Source organism: Epargyreus clarus, unplaced genomic scaffold (genome assembly GCF_041222505.1).
Source record: "Epargyreus clarus isolate Ecla_fem2 unplaced genomic scaffold, WU_Ecla_fem_2.2 ptg000010l, whole genome shotgun sequence".
Lineage (NCBI taxonomy): Eukaryota > Metazoa > Arthropoda > Insecta > Lepidoptera > Hesperiidae > Epargyreus > Epargyreus clarus.
In genome coordinates this window covers 9,783,571-9,808,814 of record NW_027332218.1, presented here as the reverse complement: position 1 = coordinate 9,808,814, position 25,244 = coordinate 9,783,571, and the positions used below count along the sequence as shown (strand labels likewise).

Sequence of the window (25,244 nt, the reverse complement as noted above, 5' to 3'; positions counted from 1 at the left end):
CCTAGAAGTTTGAAAGTCGTTGATAGAAGTTTTCATGTGTTTATTTATCCCTGATAGTACGTCTATACAATGTATAGACATAGGTATATACATTGGATATACGTATTTTTGCATTACTTTATAGACTTTTATCATTGACAGACAACACACAGATTAGGCCGCATTTATATCCACAGAATACGTCAGGTACAGGGCGTATCAGACAAAACCATATTTTTCTATGTACTATTTAGGCAGGCAAGACTTATGTCAGCACGGCTGTGTTAGGGCAGATAAATACATAAATACAAATTATATTAGAGAATACTTGTTTTCTGCCACGACACGCATCTATCACGCTCTACGCATGTACCTAAACGTAAACGAACCCTAAATAATTCGCCAAGTACGAGTCGAACTCGAACATGGATTCCGTACCACCAAAAATTAAAGTAACTATATTATTACATAAATATGTTTTATTGTTCTGATTTGTATTTATTATAATAGCAGCTATAGTAGTAAGCAGATTGAAAGAATTTCAACTGTCTTCCTAGTACGGCTTAATAGTTAGATCGAAAAATACCGGTTTGTTGTATGGAGACCCCCTTTAATATTCAACTTTATTTTATTTTTAGTATCTGTTGGTACAGCGGCTACCTTGATGCATCATCTGTAAAAATTTCAAGCGTCTAACTATTACGGTTCCGGAGATATAGGTTAGTCAGAAATACCAACCACCATGAAACATGACGAGTTCTACCAATGGCGACTTAAGGATTTTTGGAGGAGTACCAGGAGTATGTGGTCTCGAAAATAAGATGGAACTGCCTCCCCACTTATTTCAGTGACTGGGCAGTGACAGATTGTCACGGATGGACTTAAGAGAATTTTCACCTCTCAAACGCATAAATAATTCCTAATACGAAAAATACCAAGAAATCTTAAAAATTCCTGAACTAAAACTGTTCACAAATTTAGACGGCCTTAGAGAGTGTTTCTTTAACAGTTTTCTAAGTGCACAAAATTTAGGGTTCATGCGTAAAATTTCAAAACCTTCCAAAACGCATTCGCACTGAACGTCCCTTTGCTTATTTATATGATTACTTATTTATAATGACAATTTATACATAAGAAATGAATTACTGCACAATTGTATGTTAATTACTGTCACAATATAGTTTATCTTACCCGTGTAGGCTTAAAGATTATAATGATAGGTAAATAATAATTATTATGGAAGATATAGGTAATAGGTATGTATATTTAAGGCAGCTCTATGCAGGAGTTGATAATAAAATTATTTCTACCTTAGAACAATTTTGTTTTCAACTGTGTTTTTGAGTATGTCTTACTTTTACCGCTACTATCTTATTCTTTTTGAGTATCTGTCCTCAGCTTCATACATGCGTAGGACACAATACAACATTATTATAATTATGGATATCGATATAAATCATATTAATTTACATATTATCTAAATATATATAACTCAAAGGTGACTGACATAGTGATCTATCAACGCACAGCCCAAACCACTGGACGAATCGGGCTGAAATTTGGCATGCAGGTAGATGTTATGACGTAGGCATCCGCTAAGAAAGGATTTTGATCAATTCTACCCCCAAGGGGATAAAATAGGGGATGAAAATATTACTTCGTAAAGCGTAGCCGCGGGCAAAAGCTCTTACAAAATATAATGCAAGTTTTAATTTTATTTAGCCTCTCGGGGTTGAATTATATATAAATGTATCTCTAAGTAAGAACACATTTACAATAAATAAAATATTTAACTTTTCATGGTTGAGACACATCGCGCTGTATGTGTAACAGTATGAGATATTACGAGTATATATAAAAAAACAATATATTATCGCTTATAAATTATAAATAACCTGTCAACGCCTCTATATATCTTGTTTAAGACAGCTTTTAAACTGTTAGATACAATATTATTACATCTTAGGATATCTTATATCTTATATAGTTTCTCATGTAATTAAATGTATACACATATGTAAATATAACAAAAAATACATTATTAATATGAATTAAACTGGATAAAACTTCCACACTTTAAAGGTGGTGGAACCCTCAGTGCCTCGACTTCGGTGGCACCACCGTCACACTATTTGTGCCTGCTAACAAGAGTGGTCAGCGCTGATGTGTTCCAGTTTAAAGGTTCGGATAAAGACATATTTATCCGAAGAGTTCTAACTTAGTCCTCATGAGTAACAATGCATTTGGTGCTGATCTCTGTTAGGACTTTTATTCAAAACCTTACCATCTGGTGGATAATATGCTTGTTTGCTATTTACACATTATAAAACATATTTTTTTATAATATAGGAGTAGCAGACGAGCATACAGTCCACCTGATGGTAAGTGGCTACTGCCGCCGATGGACATCTGTAGTCAACCCCAGATAGAATTAATATTCCTACCTGAGGTCGGCCACAGATGCGCCGCTACCCCTGAGGACTAAGCTGGAACGCCTCGGAAAAGTCTGTCTCCCTTACCACACCCTTCAAACCGGAACACAGCAGCGCCTAACACTGCTGTTATAAGGTAGAAATAGGTGTGGCGGTGGTACCGCCGGAGTGGAACCACAAAGGGTTCTACCACCTTCAAACTTCAATCATATTTTGTATAAGATTTGAAGAAGCATATAAACATGCCATCCACCTGATGGTAATAGGTTACTGCCGCGAAAGCACCTGTAACAAACGCCATATAGGACAGAGGTTCTATCTGAAGTCGTTCACAGATGGGTTGCCACTCCTCAGGACTAAGAATGGTGGCGGACCTTCCAATTAGAACTATATCACCTTATATATAAAATTCTCGTGTCACAATGTTAGTTACCGTACTCCTCCGAAACGGCTTTACCAAATTTTATATGCATATTCTGTAGGTCTGAGAATCAGCTACTATCTATTTTTCATACCACTTAGTGATAACGGTTGTTCACCCTTAACATTTTTTTTATTTATATGGCAACACAAAGTTTGCCGGGTCAGCTAGTCACCTTATAAATAAATGGATAGAGATGGTTGTCATAGTGGTGGTTTGCTGGTTAGTAACTGCAGTAAAACTTTCAAATTTAATTTATTTTTAAATTTATCTCTTTCTCACCTACGATAGAAGTATTAAGAACTCTTTTCATGGAATATAAGAAATAGGTATATCGCTTTAGAAAGTTTTCTAGTGCCAGAGGGATTTTCAAAAAACTTTTAATAGTGCTCATACATAAAGCTCTTGCGCTTAACAGAGTTGCCTGGTACTTGCTCTTAAAATTATTTATTAGTTAGTATACCCGTACCCAGGAGTGCCACAGATTGGCACGGGTCTCCTTCCAGAGTGAGAGGAGCTCAGGCAATAGTCTTCTGCGCTACGCAAATGGGAATTGGCAGACTTCACACACCTTTGAGATATTTTTTAAGAATTTTTAGGCTTGTAAGTTTCGTCGTTAAAGCAAGTGATTAATAATTTCTAATGCGCACATAACTTGGAAAACTCAAAGGCACCTATGATTCGAACTTCAGACCTCTTATCCGCCAGAACCACTAGGCTATCGCTGCTACTTATTAGAGACAAATAAATATATTTAAACAGCCCACATAGCTCGAAGGTCTGAACATCTGATATATTGACTCGTTTGCGCAACTACAAATCCGATTGTTTTGGTGTTATATCGGCACCTATTAGTGAATGTTTGCTTTAACTAAGTATTTAGCGGTTTTCTTAACCTCCAGTTTACGGGTTTGTTTGTGAAGCAATAACACGTGTTGACATATGGGATAGGGCTTTGGTTACACGGTCTGTTTTTTTTAATCTGTGGTGTCAGGTGTCGGTTATCTGAAGACTGATTGAAGTTAGAGCAATCACATCCTTTTTGTTTCAGAATGAAAATTAATCAGTAAAACTGGTACCTAAATTTTACGCGAAAATTATTCATTAAAGCTATCGTTTACCTAGGTTTTGTCATAAAACTTTACTTACAATGCTTATCCAATAGAAAATAAAAATTGTATTTCCTTGGCGAATATTCGTGTTAAGATCGCACTGCAAAATAATTTTTAAAATTTAAAAATCCAAAGCACTATGGTTACATACCGCAAAATTTGTCACGGCACTGTCACAAGCACAATCCTTCAAAACCTTTCGCAGTCACTGGCCGTTTATAAAAAAAAAAAAAACACGTAACTAAACGTCAACGTCACTGTCAAACTTTTCCCGCGCGCGCACACAACGCGCGCACCGAAACGCATGCATTTACATGCATTCTGGTGGAACCAGAAACACGTGTGCCGAGTCTGTCGGTCCAGCGGTCATTGAGGATCTGCTATCAAAACTATAGCGGTGGATGTGTGCGTGAAACCGGCCCAGCGTACGGCGGGCATACGAAACAAGCTACGCTGAGGCGTGTTGTCGAATCTGAACGTCACGTACCGTGTAATTGGGTTACCTTTACGTGACGTCGACGCGCGTCACGTAGGGTGTGCCCTAATTACGAGTTTCGCTAAATCGTAATGTGCGAACAGGACAATGGACTTACGATTACGACAACGGATGAGTCTAACGTAATTTTTTGATAAAAAAATAGGTCATCATATAACCTAAATATTCAAATCGATAAAATCTAAAACTACACGTAAACATAAAAATAATTCCACTAAGTACCTACAAAAAATATTTCAGTCTCAAATTTTAAGATTACATAAATTCAAAATATTAAACAATGGGTTTTTAAAGCCACACATATTTAATAAATATTATTTTAATACATATTTTTACATTATACACTTTAATACTGGCCAAAAATATGTCAAAATCGTAATGATAAAATCATAAAAAATATAAATGGTAGAGAAAAAAAAACTTATTTTTCCTTTTTTAATTCAAAATTCGAATGCTCTCAACCAATTAGCCGAAACATTACTTCCTACAATCCACTACCATATCACACAACTGAGTCGGTAATCACTTCCCACGCCCGGAACACACCTACGACCTAACCTTGAATAAGCATTTTGACGTTTGTAACTGTCAAAGCAATTTTCAACCGCGGGAACTAACCGCCATCTTAACTTGACCTCCCACCCCCCTCTTTTCCTACTCAAAGTATCACAAGGGAGACGAAAGCTCGCATAATACCGCAGGTCTAACTAAATTGGTCGGTTTGCAATAATTGCTCGGAGAAATGACACCGTATGACTAATGTCTAACGGTGCTTCATGTTATTTAGACTACGGATGTAATGTATGCGAAAATTTAAAAGCATAATTTTTATGAAACAGTTCATTACGCTAATATCATAATGAATTGAGTGTGTGAGAAACTCTCTTAGAGTTAAATAAGATACTAAATGTAATCTTAAATATATCAAACTACAAAGAAAATACAACAACTATAATATTGATAAATATTTATTATCTATATTTATTATTTACCTATATCTTTATAGGAAGTACTCGTAGCTGTTTATATAATTTCTAGACAGCTACTTCTTAAAAATATAATTTCAAATAAAAAATATATTTTACTTTTCAAAGACATTTATTTATTTCAAGAATATACAGCAAGTTTCACAAAAAAATGTAAACAACATACGAGTATTTTTTACACAAAAAGTAAAACATCACTAAATCAACACCCTCTATTCATGTCTACGCATCGAGTTAAGGACTTAGAAATTTTATTTACGAATCCTTTTTACTAGGGAAAAATGTCACCAGTATAGAAAGACCTCAACACATTAAATTATAAAGAGATAGAGTTCAACGTTGGGAGGTCTTTATATTTTGGTCATAGTAATTCGTTATACGAAATATGAAGTGGTTATAATCTTCAATATTACTTTAACAAGCAAAGATTTTATCATATTCAAATTATGAACGTAGATTTTAATCCAAGCCAATCTACAAAAAACAGAAAAATATATGAAAAATTATTCTGAATAGACGTCTACATAAAACTAATTAAATTAAACATGGAATTAAATTTCAAATTTGGAACTCGGATCCATTCGCGAGCAATCTCGCCTACGATCTATTCTTGCTTCATTACCATTCGTACGAACGACAGAAACGGGTATATGTTCGCGAGTCGTTTTAAAATTTGAACGGAGCTCTCTGATTGGTCGCTCGGAGGTCGAGGGGCGTGGCCCGAGAGGCACTGCCGAGTGGGCGTGGTCGAATGATAAGGTGTAAATTCCGGATCAGTGATGGCTATAAATTAGTTGTAGCGTTACAAAATATGCCTGCTTATGAGCGTAGCGCTACGGTGCTACGGCGTAGAGCGTGTCATGCTAATTAAAGTGCCGAGTTGTTTAGAGGTTTAGAATTAAATTTATGTTGTAAATGGAGAATAATTTCAAGTTTTGTAACACAAAGCTTAGGTTTAACAACTTTACATGAAATTTGCTATAATTTCGCATACCTGGTTTGAATTTATATTTATTCGTTTGACTAATTATCCCAAGATAAAAGCTTTTAAATTCATTTCTTAAAGACTTTTTAGTGAAAATTCATCTTAAATGCTTAGTATATTTCAAAATTATAATTATTATCATGGAACGTTCGACACACAACACTGCTGCAAATAATAAGATAGATGTGACGAAAATAACAACTCAACTCTGCTGTAATTTACATTACACATATAACGTGGTAGAGCCACTATAGTTAGACCGTGGAGGTACCACAGCCCCACACTTATTCCTAGCATATAGCAGCTCTGCAGTGAAAGGAAGTGGAAGGGTGTGGATGCTGACTGATATAGGTACAGCCAGCTCCAAAAATTTATGAACATATTAAAGCTCTACATATAAGACGACCGTCTTAGCTCTCAAAAATGGAAACGCATCGGTAAATTTAACTAAGTTTTGACATGTGTAACACCTGTAAAGGTAGCATTTAATTGAACTTTATGTATCGTTATTGACCTATTGTACAATTTTTTTTTATAATATAGGAGTAGCAGACGGTCCACCTGATGGTAAGTGGTTACTGCCGCCCATGGACACCTGTAATCAACCCCAGATGAGATTAATTTCCTAACTTAGGTCAGGTGTTTTAGGTAGAAATAAGTATAGCGGTGGTGCTGCCAGAGTCCAACCACAGTGGCTCCTATCACCTTCAAGATCATCTACTACTCCAATCTTATAAATAACGCGGCGGCGCTACCATAGAGTCACAACTCTACCACCTACTTTATCACAATACCACGTATTTCTCGAGAATCTCTACCATCACTACGTTACTTCCTCTTAATATTTCACGGGAGGTGCGATCTGACCTTCTATATCACGAAAACCAAATTAGTTTTTCGAAAATCAAGCAAAAACCACCCTTATGTTATTACCAAAAGGGCAAAGTTAAACGCAAAAGAAGTACAGAAGGCTTCGATTATGTATTCGGCGCGCGTAGGCGGCAATCGATAAGGCTTAGTGAGGAAATGAGATCTACTGAAATTCGCATAGCCTTTACGAAAAAATGACTTTTCAGGTCCTTCTTCAGGAAGCAAGAACCTTTTCTACCTATCTAGATATTGTTTTCTAGATATAGCCAAGGATTCTAGTCTGTACCCTTAGTATGAGTTTTTAAATTTTTACAAAAATGACTGTTTTTGCATTTGTTTACGTATTTGCCTATATATTTTCAATCAGCGTCCCTAGCGGACTGTCTCAGAACTGATTGGAAACGTATGGGAAATACGTAAACAAATACAAAAACAGTCATTTTTGTAAAAACTTAAAAAAGTCATACTAAGGCTACTGCTGCACGATTGCAATCAATCGATTAGAGTCCTAGCTGTTACCCTTACCATGAGTTTTCAAAACATCCCACCATTTTACGTTACGTTTATTCAATCCAATATTCTGTTCCGTTTACTTCAGTAGACTGAGAAAACGTAACAATAAGTAAGTGCTCCAGTCTTTTTGTCTGCCTCACATGTTCGCAAAAAAGAGAGACAAAACATAAAGCGCCATTTTGTCAATTTAGACATTTAATGTTACTTTACTGGCACTATAGTTCTGATACAATCCGCTAAGGGCGCTGATTGGAAATTGTATGGACAAATACGTAAACAAATACCAAAACAGTCATATTTGTCAAAACGTAAAACCTCATGGTAAGGGTACAGATACGCTGCTACCCCTAAGGATCAAATGTGAGCGCCTCAGATAAATGTTTTCTTTACCACACCGTTCAAACCAGAACACAGCAGCGCTGTACACTGCTATTATAAGACAGGAAAAGTTTAGGCAATGGTGCCACCGGATTGGAACCACAAAGTGTTTTACCACCTTCAGAAAGTATACTAAGACTTGGAAATGTCACCTTTCATCTGTCATTATTTAAGGTTTATTGAAGGTGGTAGAACCCTTTGTGGTTCGACTCCGGCGGCACCACCGCCACACCTATTTCTACCTAATAACAGCAGTGTTAGGCGCTGCTGTGTTCCGGTTTGAAGGGTGTGGTAAGGGAGACAGACATTTCCGAGGCATTCCAGCTTAGTCCTCAGGGGTAGCAGCGCATCTGTGGCTGACCTCAGGTAGGAATATCTAATCCTATCTGGGGTTGATTACAGATGTCCATGGGCGGCAGTAGCCACTTACCATCAGGTGGACTGCATGCTCGTCTGCTACTCCTATATTATAAAAAAATAAATAATTCACGAAAAATAAATTTCGTAAATAAAATAGTTTTTTTCTTTTGCTTCATAATAATTACTAATGTCATCAAAATATATGTAACTGTTCGAGATTTATAATTCTTGTTTACTCAATTTTCTTACAAATAAATATTAAAATAACCAAAAGTATTATCTCATCATGATTGGAGATGCCGGGGATCGAACCCGGGGCCTTCCACATGCAAAGCGAACGCTCTACCACTGAGCTACATCCCCGATATTTATTTGGTCGAAAAATTAAACCTAAATTTACTTTCCGTATTATTTAAACTCAAAAAACAGAAATTAGAATGTTTCATCTGTGTAAACATTTTCTAATTATAATCACTTGTTCATTGTTGTTAATTAAATATCTATTCTTACTATTTAGAGCATGTTCACTTACTTATATTTTGTGTGTCCGTGGCCTCCACAATACATAGGTTTATTTTTACTAACTTTCATCATCAACCCATTACTGTCCCTTGCTGGGCACGGGTCTCCTCTCAGATTGAGAAGGATTAGACCATAGTCCACCGCCAAGTGCGTATTTGTAGACTTCACGTACCTTTGAGATTATTTTTTTATATAAATCTCCCAGGTATGCAGGTTTCCTCACAATGTTTTCCTTCACCTAGTTCTGACACAATACGTAAACAAATACGTCTGGCAAATACGTAAACAAATACCAAAACAGTCATATTTGTCAAAACGTAAAACTATTGGTACAGACAAACAATGGGTTTAGAGTTCTGTAGGACTACCATGAGTTTACAAAAGTATTACTCGCTAGCGACTGCGTAAAATAAATGTATGAAAAATTGTACAGCGCCTCTGGTGGTTACTCGTAGAACTAAAATCCGTAGTGACGTAACTCGATACGTAAAAAACCTATCGAAATCAAATCGCTAGCGAATGTCATTATGATCTATTGCCATACAAATTCGGTCCCATGAGTCATTAATTTGACAGACGTTGTCAAGAAATACCGTAACGATAGTAGTTATGTTATTCACTAGCAAAATGACAATAGTTTTCTATTTACCATTTCTATAGTGGCGTTTCTATGCCAACTCATGGTAATGCTACTGTTCTGGATGTGTCTACTCGTCCTCATTGCACCTACAACATAGAAAATCTTAGCAGCCTATAAAGTATAGAAAACATAATTTAATATACGCAACGGGTGCTGAAATCATTCCAAAATTTTATTATTTAGCTCGTAGCGCCTCAAAGAACAGTGGCTAATGTCGGAGATTACAGTTTTTATGAAATTTCCTGAACTAAGTGGGTACCCGCTTGGTACCCGCGTCACGCGCCGCTATCGATCGGGCACGACCGACCCACGGTTCCTGCTCTTACGTGGAAAATCGGGGAATTTATCTTCTCAAAGTGGGAAATAACTTGAAATTTTAGCATAGAGAAACGCTTTTTTATAATGTAAAAGTAGTAACCGAGCATGCAGTCTACCTGACGGTAAGTGGCTACTGCCGCCCATGGACATCGGTAATCAACCCTGGATACAATTACATTCCTAGTTGATGTCGTCTACAGATACGCCGTCGCCCCTGAGGACTAAGTTGGAACGCCTCAGAAAAGCATCTCCAATACCAAACCCCTCAAAAAAGAATACAGCAGCGCTTAACACTGTTATTTGGCAGAAATAGGCGACGCGGTGGTGCCGAAGTCAAACCACAAATTGTTGATTCTACCATCTTCAAACTTCAACTTCTCTTCGTCCTAAAACAGCCAGACCCAGGGCATCTGCCTTGAATATAATGAAGAGAATTGTTATTAGACATAGATGTCCGGGCATGCAGTCTACCTGACGGTAAGTGGATATGGTGTACTAGATAGATCTAAACTTGTGGTTCGAGTACAGAAGAACCCTTTATAATAGTGGTGTTAGCGCTTCTACGTTTCCGTTTGAGGACGCAAAGGGAGATACACTAACGTTTCAGTGACGCCTCTATACCGGTCTAAAAAAACTATTATCAAAGTAAATACTACGTAGTACTAAAGTAATTGTGAAATTAAAATCTTCGATAAGCAAAGCATTGGATAGATCGACTATTAAGAACGGGTGTAAATGTTTAATGTGTATAATAAAGTGTCGAACACAAAAGTCGCCACTTATACTCAAGTGGAATGCATGATCTTTTACAAAAAGTAAATGGTTTCCGAAAAATACTTATACGGACTAAGTATACTACATAAATGTATAACCTATACTACCAATTTTCAATTCGAGGTTCGTGCTAGAATTTCGAACCTGCACCTATAATGTGGAAGGCATTTGTACCAGCACGCTTTCACCATACTTGCTTCGCCTAGTAGGGAAAATGTTTAAAAATTAAGTACTTGTATGCATCGGGGATGTAGCTCAGTGGTAGAGCGTTCGCTTTGCATGTGAAAGGCCCCGGGTTCAATCCCCGGCATCTCCATAGCATTAAAAGCATTATTGTATCAAATAAATAATTTGATCAGTCGTTAACTTAAGAGAACCTTATGATTTTGAACAAAAAGCATGTTTTTTATTTTTTTCACTTTTGTTAAAAAATTACCAATTTCGGAATACAATTATATTATGCAATCACTATTAATTTGTGATCGTGACAAAAATTGGAGATGCCGGGGATCGAACCCGGGGCCTTTCACATGCAAAGCGAACGCTCTACCACTGAGCTACATCCCCGATACGAAATAAATTAAAAGTATTGACTATTTCAAGCAATATGATTCAATAGGAGTTGAGCAAATATTTTTCCATTTTCGGACTCTACATAACTGACTAAAATAGTATTTTACTTATATGTACCTCATCATTACCCTACATTGGCCACTGCAACCCTTGGGCCTTCAGGAATCAACAATGGCGTAAGTAAAAAACTATCCATTATCCAACTTTCATTGACTCTTGTTAATTGCTGTAATTTCCGCTAGATGGAAGTAGTGTCAATGTTGAATCAAGGCATAGGAGGGAAGTTAAGGCGACACCTCATTCAGATACAATTTTCTCATGTATTTACACATACGTCATTATAAATTAAGCTGTTAATTTTAAGTAAGGTTTAAACATTTTTTTTTTCATGTGAACAAGACTCACTGTCTAAATCTAAACCATATTCGAATTCATCAGTATTTGTATTATATTTCATGTAATCCTTATAAAAAATTATGATAATGCTATAAAGCTAAGCATTTTTTATATCAAAATAAAAAAGAATCAAAAATTCAGCACATTCTCCTGGAAACTGACAAATTCAGAATATCTCACCGTGTACGGCGTGTACCCAAGTCAAAGAACTGCATATTCATGCAATTCTTAGAGGTGCAAATCAAAAATCTTCGAAATGCGACATCAACTTACCAAAAACAGTACAATTTGGGACAGTCCCTTCAAAACAAAGCAAAACGCATATCAGTTAACAAGCGACACGATCAAGGGAAACACATCAGGCCCTTCAAAAACACGACACTCCTTTTATAAACTTAATTTACTTAAATAAACGATAAATCTCGCGCCCTGGGTAATGACAGAATTCGCCGCAGAAAAACACTGGATGTATGAAGCGGTGGACAGACAGACAGACGGACACAAGAAATCATTATTGCGACGGAATCCATACAAATAATTGGCCCGTAAACATGTCAGGGCGGCGTCTCTACCATGTATATTACCGTAGGGCTGTCAAAGATATTCGAATTTTTGAAGTTACACTTCTTTTGGAGCACCTACGGTATAAAGAAAAAACATAAAGAAATACTATGTACAAAGATACTTTGAGTGGAGAGGGGGTGCAGAAAAAAAACCGACAACTAAAATGGACACCATGAGGGTGGTTAGTAAATGTCGTAAGATTTTCAGAAGAGGTTACTAACAAAGTAATTTAAATATGTCTTTCATCATTATTTTTTTAAGGGTGTGGTAAGGGATATATACTTTTCCGAGGCGTTCCAGCTTAGTCCTCAGGCGCATCTGTGATCGACCCCAGATAGGATTTGAAGAATCCTATATGGAGTTAATAAAAGATGTCCATGGGCGGCAGTAGCCACTTACCAGCAGGTGGACTGCATGCTCGTCTGCTACTTCTATGCTATAAAAAACATATTAATACGCTTTTATTAGCTTCAGACGTATGTATGTTAGTATGTAACGGAATCTTTGAACATGATTTTAACCCCCTTCAAAACTTCGGATTAACTCGAAATTTGGCATACTTATTAAGGACCGATGACAATTCAATATTTTAAACATTCTGACCCGTTATCCTGACTAGGATAATCAGGATCAGCGATTTTTGTTTTCCTGAGACCCGGAAGGTCTGCGTTAAGACCAATAAAGGAATCTACCAGGCGCGCCGATCACCTAACCTAACCTAACCTGACCTGACCTGACCAGACCTGACCTGACCTGACCTGACCTGACCTGACCAGACCAGACCTGACCTGACCTGACCTGACCTGACCTGACCTGACCTGACCTGACCTGACCTGACCTGACCTGACTTGACCTGACCTGACCTGACCTGACCTGACCTGACCTGACCTGACCTCAACTTCGACGCGTCCGTTGTTAATAGAATCATGAAGCGGTGTCGCATCATCCTTATTCATTCAGCACTTCAACATCTGCACCTTCCTTTAACAAGATTTCCACTATTTCATTGTTCCCATTTCTTGCTGCCAAATGTAAAGGCATATATTATTTCAGCTCATCGTCATAGTCACAACTTATATTATTAACTCGAGCTGTAAAATTAATTAAACTACTAATAGTTTTAAAATCTCTGCATGCAGCAGCAACACAAAGAGAAGAAATTCTAGAATTATTTTTGATATTAACATCATCATGCTGTAAATTAAATCGATGATTGGCCGACGTCCTTTTGAAATGGCTAGATGTAAAGCAGTTGACCGTTTTTCTCTTGAGTATTGCCATCAGCGCCTGTTTTTAAAAGATGCTCTATCATCCTTTTTCCGTGATTACTTTTATCCAAGATAGAGGACCTGGGATATGGTATAAATTATGAAAGAAAGCAGTTAGCATTGGCAATTCGGATGTCATTCAACAACTCCTCTGGGATTTTCACGTAAACAATAAAAATAAACACCAATGTAAAACACCACTTCATACAGCTGTGTTAAACAATGACCCAATATTCATTTTTGCCCTGCTAAGCAAAGGTGCTGATGCTGATTCGAAAGATAAACTTGATAATACGCTACGTAATAATCGTTAAAATAATCGCTAAAATAATCACTAAAAAATGAAAAATAAATAATAGTTAAAAAAAACTAAAAAAGCGTGGGGTGCTTTTTTTACAATAAAAAATATTTTGATCTTATTTACACTATTCTTAATTCAAACTTCAAAAAAATTATTTTCTATTTTTTAGTTGGATTTTCTATAAAAAGTGTATTTTTTTAGTTTTTTTAAACTATTGTTTATTTTTCATATTTTGGTCGATTTTTTTATAAAAGCGTATTTTTTAGTTTTTTTTTACTATTATTTATTTTAGTTATTATATGATATGACATCACAGGACACGTTGACACGTCAATCATTTTGTTATATTTTTGGCTTTATAATACTTTCAGTTCTTGCTTGGACACATTAATATACGCAATCTGTCCATTGAATATCCTAAAGAAGTATGACTTCTTACGTGACTACTTGAGTATCCATACGCGCGAGATGTTTTCCTATATTATGAGGGTCATGGACATGCGCAAGTAAATACAGACAATATAAAAATTCATACAGACATAGAAATCTAAATTCTTGATTCAGATAAATCTGTCTGGCCGGATATCGAACCTGCAAACCATTGTGTATCCTACCGTCAAACAATTAAGCTGTTACAACACATAATTCTATCGTAACTAATATTTCATAGGAATTGTTCCTTTTTGTATTAGCTAATTATTCCTGAAAGACTATTTTAGATAATAACATCCAATAACAGCTTATTCTTTATTTTCTCAGTCAATTCATTCTATGACATCTTATTCTTTAAACAAGTGAAGGTGGTAGAACCCTTTATGGTTCGACCACCTTCAATCCGGCGGCACCACCGCCACACCTATTTCTACCAATAACAGCAGCGTTAGGCGCTGCTGTATTCCGTTTTGAAGGGTGTGGTAAGGGAGACAGACTTTACCGAGGCGTTCCAGCTTAGTCCTCAGGGGTAACGGCGCATTTGTGGCCGACCTCAGGTAGGAATATCTAATCCTATCAGGGGTTGATTACGGATGTCCATGGACGGCAGTAGCCACTTAGTTTCCCACTAGATTCCTATTCACCGGCAGTTAAATAGACTCTTTTTAACATTAAATAATTCAAAAAGTATTGTAATGAAAATATACCCGTACATTTTAATAACTACTACGTCATCAATATAAAAATACAGTTTTTTATGGTAGTCAATACCTGAAATACATGAATATGTTTTATTTAAATAAGTTTTAATAACACACTTAACACAATATTAATTTTAAAAGAGAACCAATAGGTATGTCTTAAATATGTAGTAAAATTCAACACTCAGTCAAATAGGGGATGTAGCTCAGTGGTAGAGCGTTCGCTTTGCATGTGAGAGGCCCCGGGTTCGATCCCCGGCATCTCCAATACCTGGTATCAGAACACAATTTTTTAAACGTCTAAAGCGTTTTTTTTTTATTTAAAAGTAAATAATTATTAATCAATACTAGTAAAAAACAATGTTTTAGTTTTTTTTTATGACAATAAATTTTCAATACCGATACCAAATTATTTTTCAGAAAGTAAAAGTGGCTTCTTGAATATTGGTCCTTAAGTTATAGGGTTTAGGGCCAACCCTAGATAAAGTCCCCGAATCCGTCAACGTCGTATCGACAGAGCGCGGTTTTTGCCTCTCGCGGCATGATCGACGGCGGCCGGCGTTGCCACTGAGCTGCCGGCTCCCAATCTATCATTTCTAATAACTAAACCATGCAAGGGTAAATTACACGCTTTATTGATCATAGAGAAAGCAATTTTATGTATTGGATTTGGTTTTCATATTATAGAAGGAGAAATCGAGCATGCAATCCATTTATGGTAGGTAACTTTTGCCGCCAATGGATGACCTTAATCGACCCCAGATAAGATTCAAGTCTTACCTGAGGTCGGCCAGATATACGTTGCCGCCCTTGTGGACTAACTTGGAACGCTTCGGAAAACTATGTCTCCCTTACCCCACTCTTCAAAGCGGAACACAGGAGAGCTTAACATTGCTGTTATTATGCAAAAATAGGTGTAGCCTCGGGAGTCGTATCACAAAGGGTTCTACCACCTTCTACTACAGTACATCTGGCGTAAAGCATTTGCTGCAACGGATTTGTGGAAACTTAAATAGAAATCTCTCATCTAGAGTTGAGTTTAGGTAGATATTTACAATCAGGTGGACTGTATGGTTGTTTGCTACTATCAATATTATAAAAAATATATAAAAAAAAAAATAATGTTACTAAAGGTGAATTCGAAAGAAATAATTTATCTTAGAACGTAGTTTGCAAAGTTTTACAGTTTATTCATGTTATTGTCAAATCAAATCAATTCATTTGTGAAGAAAGAAAAATATCACGGTCACAATATCTTATTAACATTTTTCTTGAATACCTTTTACCACTTGTAAGTTATAAATATTTATTGTAATATTAAAAAAAACATAAGCCTTAAGAATGTTATATTATTTTATATAACAAAATAAGCAACGAACTTTAAATCTGCGTTCATTACCAACCGATAAGTTTTTTCTCAAAAAATCTGACCGGATGCGAACCCACATTCGTCGATGAGCGATCAATACGATCGTTAGTTCGGCATTCCGCCGACAGGTGGCGTCATTGTCCGCCGGTAATTATAATGTAATTAATGAACGGTTTAATTAAACCCATCAGATAAGTACTCAGCTTATTGATGCACCAATTATCGTAATTAAGCTGGCCCCTTCCGATCTTGTATTGATACCCTGAAATTATAATGACGTTTGCTTGAAGTAATCTATACCTACCGTCACATTATTATCATTATTTTCAAGGTTTTTATAAAAAACTCCAATAAAAAATGTATTTAGTAAGATTTAAGATGGACTTATAAACTGACTACTCTATTAAAATTACTATATAATTCTTATTTGGATTAATGTCGTGAAACCTAAATTACATTTAGAAAACCCAGGAAGTACCTGAAGTGTAGGTATTTAACTGAGGGTTTTTAACAATGCTTATCTGAGCTCTAAGTCCATTATTTTTGCTTTCGACTACAAAACTAAAGCCACAGTCACATTGGTGATTGCGGTGTATGAAGAATGTCAAAGAAACAAATGCATACATACAATCACCGTCTGCGTAAATTAAACATTTTAATCGTTACATCGTCTAACCAATGCGATCGCACTTTGATTTAATTTAAGTATTTAAAAATTACACTCATCTTCTTCAATGTTAGTAGAGATAGGATGACATACTTACGTAAGTCTTTAGTTATTTAAATTATAAAAAACCAGTGCAGATTGTAAGCTCGAGAAATCCGCTTCCTTATAATAGTAACAATATGTTTTAGCTACGTATCATCAACTTACAAAAACGTTATTAAGTGTAATTAAGAAAATATTGTAACTTTTTCCATGAAACAAAAAGTCACATTTTTTTTTATAATTGCTTTTTAATCGCATAAGTGTCAGTTTTAAACGACTTAACAAGTTATCTATCTGCCTTATTAAAATGAAATTACTTGATTAAAATTTATAAAATTCATAAGGTTAAATGTTACGTACCTACATTGTAAGTTTCTAGGAAAAAATGTGCTTAATATGAGGCTTCAACCCATTTCTGTACCGCTACAGGACGATACTAATTTTCTACAGAACATAAGACTCATACCAGACCATAAGTTAGACAAGTGCAGATTTGTAAATTAATTAAACTCTTTCTTAAAACTTTATAAAAACTTTGATACTGAAATATAATGTGGAAGTGTTTATTTACCTACCGTGCTCTTATGACGTCATACGTATGAACCTGGTCCTCACGGATTCAAACCGATTTTAATCGATATCCGACCAGAAAACTTTGCAAATCAGCAAGTATGACTTGCGTTGGTTACAACATGAGAATATGAATTCTGGATGAAAATTGCCAATCGTGATTTTTAAGCAATATTTATTTCGAAGACTTATCTATCTCTTTTTCTCATTATCATAGCAGATATGAAACCTCAACTTAATTCCGTACCAATATTTTTTAAAGCTTTATCTATATTTTTTAGTCTGAGGCACTACACTTTAAACTGTCCGTATATTGTTAATAGCAACACAATATTCCATGCACACATCAAACGGAATCCTGATCCCCGGGCGCCACGCCTCGCCTGGCGGGAGATCTATCTTGAACACCTTTTTGCAACCGTAGTGCCAATTGCTAAAAGGAGTAAAGAAGCCATTTAGTCTAATTTTAGATGTTCTAAGGCGTGCGAATGAGATTGAGCGCTCTATTGAAGCTTAATATATTTTTTGTATTTGTTAAGTTGTGTTCTCAGCTGACGCAAATGTTATAATGGAACCGATGGTTAAACGCCCTAGTAATATTTTGAAACATAATCAATAAACCGATAAAGAGTAAGCTTTTCAAGGATATAATTTCCATCAATTTTAAGTATATACGTAGCAGACATTACAACAATAAAGCGATAAACAAAAAATGCAAACTGTGTATAAAAATAGTAGCCAGGTGGCTTTTGAATGTAATTAGACAAACCACAGACCTATATGACAAACACATTTAAAATACCCCTTTCGTCTCATGATTAGTCCCTGGTAGCCACTCATGTGTTGCCTTCGACAGGCCTTGAATCCTGTTAGAGACCAAACCTTTCTGTGATGTGATCTTCAATCTGCAAACATCAATCATTTACCTAGTTCATTACATCCTTCCGTCCTTACATTAAGCAGTGATAGCCTAGTGGTTAAGAAACTCGGCCTCTCGATCGAGGGATCCGATGTTCAAATCACAGGTTCACAATCAAACCCCTGATATTTTGAAATTATGTGCGTATTAGAAATTAGATATCACTTGCCAAAACAGTGAAGGACAACATCGTGAGGAAACCTGCATACTTGAGAGATTTATAAAAAAATCTCAAAAGCATATGTGAAGTCTACCAATACGCACTTGGCCAGCACGTTAGACTATGGTCAATCCTTCTAATTCTGAGAGACCCGTGCCCAGCAGTGGGACAGTAATGGGATGGGTGATGATGATCTTTACATTCTGCACCTATCAACCCACTACGACTATTATCCAACGTACGACTATTCCTATTAAGCCCTAGACCATTCTCACTTTATTGATACAAGTTGAACAACTTACATAAGTATACCCATTCAAAGGAATTCTACTTTAATTCACACCAACTTACACCTCACTACCCACATACGAGTAAGTGTACAGTAGCACTACCATGAGTTTACAAAAGTATTACTCGCTAGCGACTGCGTAAAATAAATGTATGAAAAATTGTACAGCGCCTCTGGTGGTTACTCGTAGAACTAAAATCCGTAGTGGCGTAACTCGATACGTAAAAAACCTATCGAAATCAAATCGCTAGCGAATGTCATTATGATCTATTGCCATACAAATTCGGTCCCATGAGTCATTAATTTGACAGACGTTGTCAAGAAATACCGTAACGATAGTAGTTATGTTATTCACTAACAAAATGACAATAGTTTTCTATTTACCATTTCTATAGTGGCGTTTCTATGCCAACTCATGGTAATGCTACAGAAAATCTGAAATTATTCCTGTTTTTACTCGCTTATGTTAAGTATCGGAATTCAAGTTTTTGCGACGAAACTGTTTATGTCAGCCCCCCACTCGCCGGAGCTTTTTCCGACTTATTTAAAGCTTTAATGAATAAGAATAGAGTCGGAAAAAGCTTCGTGTGATTTAATACAGCCTTATCTTGATGGTGGTCTTATGTGCATGAGTCCAACTGATCTAGATTTGGGTTTGAAGCAGGTTTTGTGCTGGAAACTGATTATTTGTTAGTCATTAAAATGTGGTAGAACTAAAATAGTTCGTCCAGCCAGGTACCATCGTCACACCTATCTTTAGCGTTAAGAGGTTCTTGCTATTCGGAGGAAGGGCCCTACCCATACACATAACGGCTGAATTCCACTGCTAATTCAATTAAAGTAACATTTAACATTTTTAAGAATGCGTGAATTCTTAGCCTTCTTAGGCGAAAACTCTTTATATATCCTTTTTTTTTCACTTGGTCACTTCTTATGTAATCTAATGTCACTTTCATTTAACATGTTTACTCTACTTCACGAGACTTAAAAAGCTTCATCCCTATTACAACTCGCACATCGCTATTACACTGTAACATTTCTGTTTACATTACGAGCGATAACCACCGTCAGTACTTCAAAAACTGGTTCATGGGAGCATCAGCTCGGACCTTGAGACATATAATCTTATTTGTCCAATAACAAAACAATACGACGATAAAATGGAGCGCACGGCTTTTGTCAAAGCGGCGCGACTAGTGCAAAAAAGTACCATAATTATTTCACTCGAAGGGTAATTTCGTGTCATTGTTCTTGAGAAATACCAATTATATACAATTACTTGTATATGACATTGTATCGCCGCATTGGAAGGATTCCGCTGGATCGATAGTGATTCGAGTTGGATCGCCGGGATGCCGCGCCGCCGGTGCCTTTGTCGTCACAAAAAGACGAACCTTGCTATAGAATTATGTTATACAATCCCTATGACGGATAGGTGTGAAAAATTCGACGGAATTCCAGCGCTGGCCACCAAATCGCTAAGTCCAAAAATGGGACGCGATTTAGATGTTTTTTGTCGGCGACGCAAGATCGTGCGTCAAAACTGTATGTTGTTGGCGATATTTGAAAGTAAATTGACGGAGATATAAATGAAACGATTTATACTCCTGACGAGCGTTTTTTCTATGAAGAAAATATTGGTAAGTATATAAGCAGATCAATTTTTGTAGTATGCTTTGCTAGAACGCCTTTTATGACCCAGTACTTAAATCGAGAATTATAATAATTAGGGATGCCACTTCACCCAGAACCCTTCAATATAGATCGATAAAGTTCAGTATGCATCTGGATATCATTATCAACCCATTACTGTCCCAATGCTGGGCAAGGTTCTCCTCTCTGAATGAAAAGGATTAGGACAAAGTCTACCGCGCTGGCCTAGTGGTTATTGGTAGACTTCACATACTTCTGAAAACTTTTTTAAGATTCCCCAGGAGTGCATGTTCATTTGAATAACTTTAATTGTACAAATATCAAGGACATAATAACACTTAAAATCACTACTTTTATCAGAACCCAAAAAGCAATGTTTCCTAAACATCGATCGTAAAGTCAACCTGACAGCGCCATATTCGAGCACAATGATCGAACGAGCAAAAAGCATCGTTTGTTCTGGATTTATTATAATTACTGCGAGCCGTCGATGACGGGCGGTGTAAGTAAACTAATTATGTCGACATCAGCCACTTTATTGTCTTTTACTTATTTTAAGTTGCCAGTAAATAAAAACAAAGTTTTTATATTATATAGAGTTTTAGTTTATATAGAGAGTGAGTTCCAGTGAGGGCAACTAAATAATCTAATACTGTTATTAATTCTATCATTATCGTTACAATTATTATTTATTTCCAAAGATTAATTATTTATATTTTTGCAATTATTAATTTATTATTATGTTTTAAATTGGAGATGTACTATTGTTATTTGATTTGCATTTATTCTTTATGTTGACATCAAATCGTTTTATAACATCATTTAATTTATGTGTCAATTAGTATAATTGGTTCTGCGAAACCGTTCTATTTGACAATAAATAAATAAATAAATAAATAGAAGTAGCAAACGAGCATGCAGTCCACCTGATGCTAGGTCAGTGACTACGTCCACCCATGGACATCTATGATCAATAAGACAATAAGACGGATAATAGTTATACCAGAGGTCGGCCATAGATACGTTGTTTCCCTATGAACTAAGTTAAAAAGAAAAGTTTTTTTAACATGGAGGTGGCAGACGAGTATGCAGTCCACTTGATGGTGACTACGTCCGCCATGGACATCTATAATCAACCCCAAATAAGACAGATTTGTGTCCTTCTCGAGGTCGGCCACATATGCGGTTCTGCCCCTGACGACAAAGTTGAAATGCTTTGGATAAGTCTCCCTTACCACACTTTCATGTACGTACATCTAAGTAGGAATATCTACATAGCGGTAATGAAGAACAACCTTCTTTTCTAAAGCAAAATATCTTAAGAAACAGTCGCAGCTATTTTTGGAATATTTTTTTAATAAATACCATTTAAATTTAAACATATTACAAACACAGTTTAAACTACATTGATTTAGAAAACGTGATGTCAATTTATTTTGAAGTAGTCGGTAGTGATAACTTCTTTTATAACTTATAGAAAAAGGTATCTTTTTCAATGCTTTAAATATTATGACGTAAAAAGGATTACTTATTGAAAATTTTCCCACGAAGCAAAGACAACATATTTTGTCCCAACTTAAAAAAGTTACAAGCGTGAAAACTTCGACACTTAATATAATCATAGGGCTTGTTCACACTGACGTTAACCAGCTTACTCATAGGATATTCAATGATATGTAAGTATAACAATGGTATCAGCAACTCTTGCGTTTCATTTGTAATCTTAGTGCTCAGACTTACTCAGTACCAATAAGAATCGAGTTGGTATGCCACATGTAAGTGCCTCCCCACACTCTTCATCATACAACATAGTCCTGTGAACTGTGAAACAAAAATAAGAATAGAAAAAGTGTTGATTTAAGACAGACAGAATTTGTTCTAAGACAAACCTACATAGAGTTTATATGGATACTTCTCAATTATGAATCAATGTATATCTTTTTATTGTAATAAACAAGAAAATCATAACCTGCGATGTTTATGATATTTTCACTTATTTTTTTTTTATTTATAAATTAAATTTAATTGACGCCCGTCACCCGCCCAGTGTGCCATACCCCTACGCCATCCATCAAACAATGATGGCCGATGGAAAGACAATTGGCTATAAAGCAATAATTACACCCTTAATGTTTCCGGTCGTTTATCACGCTGATAAATCGTTACTTTTTTGACTTTTTGAGATTTTTACTACGCTGTTTCGGCGAAAAACTGATGCATTGCGCTTTGATATTGCGAAAATGATGTTTAGTGTTCGAGATACTACAATTATATCTTGATTAATGTTACTATGAAGCCATGATTGGAACCCAAGCTACCTTGTATATTGTTGTACGATTACAAATAGGTAATTCTCCTTTAAAAAGAGTAGAATGACGATCTAAATAACACTTGCTTAAACATTCAAATCCCAAATACACATTACATATATTGAAAACAGTTTTTATGAATTTCTATAATCTCCGAACAGCCTTTTACGTTCCGCGACCTTTTAAGACGTTTTGGTAATCGTCATAACTTTATAATACTTAAGTTTTCGACAAAGATTCTAGCGAGTCGTCGTCGACACTTTAAACCGTAAAATTCGGGAGAAAATAAATACACGGGAATACTTAAAACATTTAATATAGAAGCTCAAGAAATTCCATACAACATTGCTTCGCAAAGAAATAAATGCTATGGAAAATGCATTATAAAAAAACGATTTTAAAAAATCATTCCCTAATAAGGTTAATCAATGTACAAATGCTAGTAAATTTAAATATACCAAAGCACACCAAAATATTATGAATTATCTTCCCACCTTTAACTCAACGTGTCAATCTAATTACTTCAAACCTACTTCAAATTTGTACCCTATTCTAAGGCTACGCGAGAAAAAGTCACATCAAATACTTATCATTTCCGCACTTGCAACTCGCAAGTTATTTACGAGTGCGCGTACCGACCGAGACTTGTCGCATAAAAACCACAACGAATGGAAATGTATCGAAAGTTGTGAGCTTACCTTTTTTATAATATGGAGTAGCAGACGAGCATGCAGTCCACCTGATGGTAAGTGGCTACTGCCACCCATGGACATCTGTGATCGACTCCAGATAGGATCAGATATTCCTACCGGAGGTCGGCCACGGATGCGCCGCTACCCCTGAGGACTAAGCTGGTACGCCTCGGAAAAGTATGTCGGAAAGCATGTTGCCTTTATTACTTAAAATTGCGTATGTATTTTTTTTTTACATCTATACCTAAAAGATGAGGCAGACGGGCTACCTCATGGAAAACAGTCACCTTCGGCTATGGACACTTACAACACCCGACGATTAGCCAATGCATTGCCGGCTTTTGAGGAGAGCTCTTTTTACATCTTTTTTTAAGAGTCCCATGTCATAGCGCTCCGAGAATACCTCAGGAGGAAGTTAGAACACTGCTTATTGGTGAATTAAAAAGTAACAAAAAATATATCCAATTTCTTTCAACTACTTTTATGTTGTAACAATTAGAGCCTTATAAGCCTTAGAACGTCAGCATTTGATATGGATTGAAATTCCTCCCAAGGTATTCTCAGAGAGCTATGATATGAAGCTCTCCAAGAAAAGTGCAAAAGGAGATTTGAAGCCGACAATGGCGACAACTCTGCCACGGTAACTGCTTTCATCAGGTATGCTGCTGCATCAGGTAGCCTGTCTGCCTTATATATTGATATTTATATAAAAAGTATAAGTTGAATCTAATATTCACAAGTTTTGATCAATTTTACCCATATTGAACCTCGACCCTGCCGACTAAGTGCTATCATATAGCTGCCACTGTACCCCAAGCAATGTACACTTGAAAATGTATTTGCAACATTTCCATAAATATTTATAAAACTATACTTAGAGCGTATGATAAAATACCAAGTGAACCATTTTATTTGAAAAACTGGCAATTATCTGAGATGAAACCTTATCAGATATCGGAGTTTCCTTTAATGGAGGCCGATGCCAGTAATGATAGTGTATCAAGAGTAATTAAAAACAAGATCTGTTAACGTTGCGCCGTACTCCCCGCTGAGATGGGAAATATACGTAAAACTGTATTACGTATATATTACTTCTAACAATTTACTAATTAATACAGTTAAGACTAAACTAAGTAAACATCATCATAAACAAACAAACATACCTATAACAGTGAGGTTTCAAAGCTGCACCTATTTCTAGTGTGAAGAAATTCTTACGTTTCGGTGGCCGTTCCACCGAAACGTAAGAATGCCGACTGACTCATATATACCAGTATATGAGGCGACTACTACGGCCGCCCACAGACATCTGTAATCAACCCCACATATGATTAGATATTCCTACCTGAGGTCGGTCACAGATGCGGCGCTACCCCTAATCACCAAGCTGATGTTATGAGGTAGAAATAGGTGTGGCGATGGTGCCGCCGGAGTCGAACCAATTAACAACCAAGTTGTTATATATAAAATTGATTCTGACTGCTCCATTACTGCTTCAGTTTTCAAAATCAGTGATTAACAAAGCGTTAAAATAACAATAGAATTGAAGCTAT

At 36.2% G+C, this 25,244-nt stretch overlaps 1 protein-coding gene and 4 non-coding genes across 8 annotated transcripts in view; 2 read left to right on the top strand and 3 right to left on the bottom strand.

Moving 5' to 3' along the window:
- trh (PAS domain-containing protein trachealess) overlaps positions 1-4,326 on the bottom strand; it is a 219,631-nt gene extending 215,305 nt beyond the window's left edge. For 3 of the 4 annotated variants that reach the window (XM_073077435.1, XM_073077436.1, XM_073077437.1), the window contains exon 1: positions 3,982-4,326. The gene's annotated coding sequence lies outside the window, so the exon portion shown is untranslated. The remainder of the gene's footprint in view (positions 1-3,981) is intronic. The other variant, XM_073077434.1, reaches the window with a different exon arrangement.
- A 4,497-nt stretch (positions 4,327-8,823) lies between these two features.
- TRNAA-UGC (transfer RNA alanine (anticodon UGC)) lies at positions 8,824-8,895 on the bottom strand. Its single transcript has one exon. It is a non-coding gene; the product is annotated as a tRNA-Ala (tRNA).
- Positions 8,896-11,030: 2,135 nt separating this feature from the next.
- On the top strand, positions 11,031-11,102 carry TRNAA-UGC (transfer RNA alanine (anticodon UGC)). Its single transcript has one exon. It is a non-coding gene; the product is annotated as a tRNA-Ala (tRNA).
- A 179-nt stretch (positions 11,103-11,281) lies between these two features.
- On the bottom strand, positions 11,282-11,353 carry TRNAA-UGC (transfer RNA alanine (anticodon UGC)). The gene has a single exon. It is a non-coding gene; the product is annotated as a tRNA-Ala (tRNA).
- A 3,863-nt stretch (positions 11,354-15,216) lies between these two features.
- Positions 15,217-15,288, top strand: TRNAA-UGC (transfer RNA alanine (anticodon UGC)). The gene has a single exon. It is a non-coding gene; the product is annotated as a tRNA-Ala (tRNA).
- Positions 15,289-25,244: the final 9,956 nt, after the last annotated feature.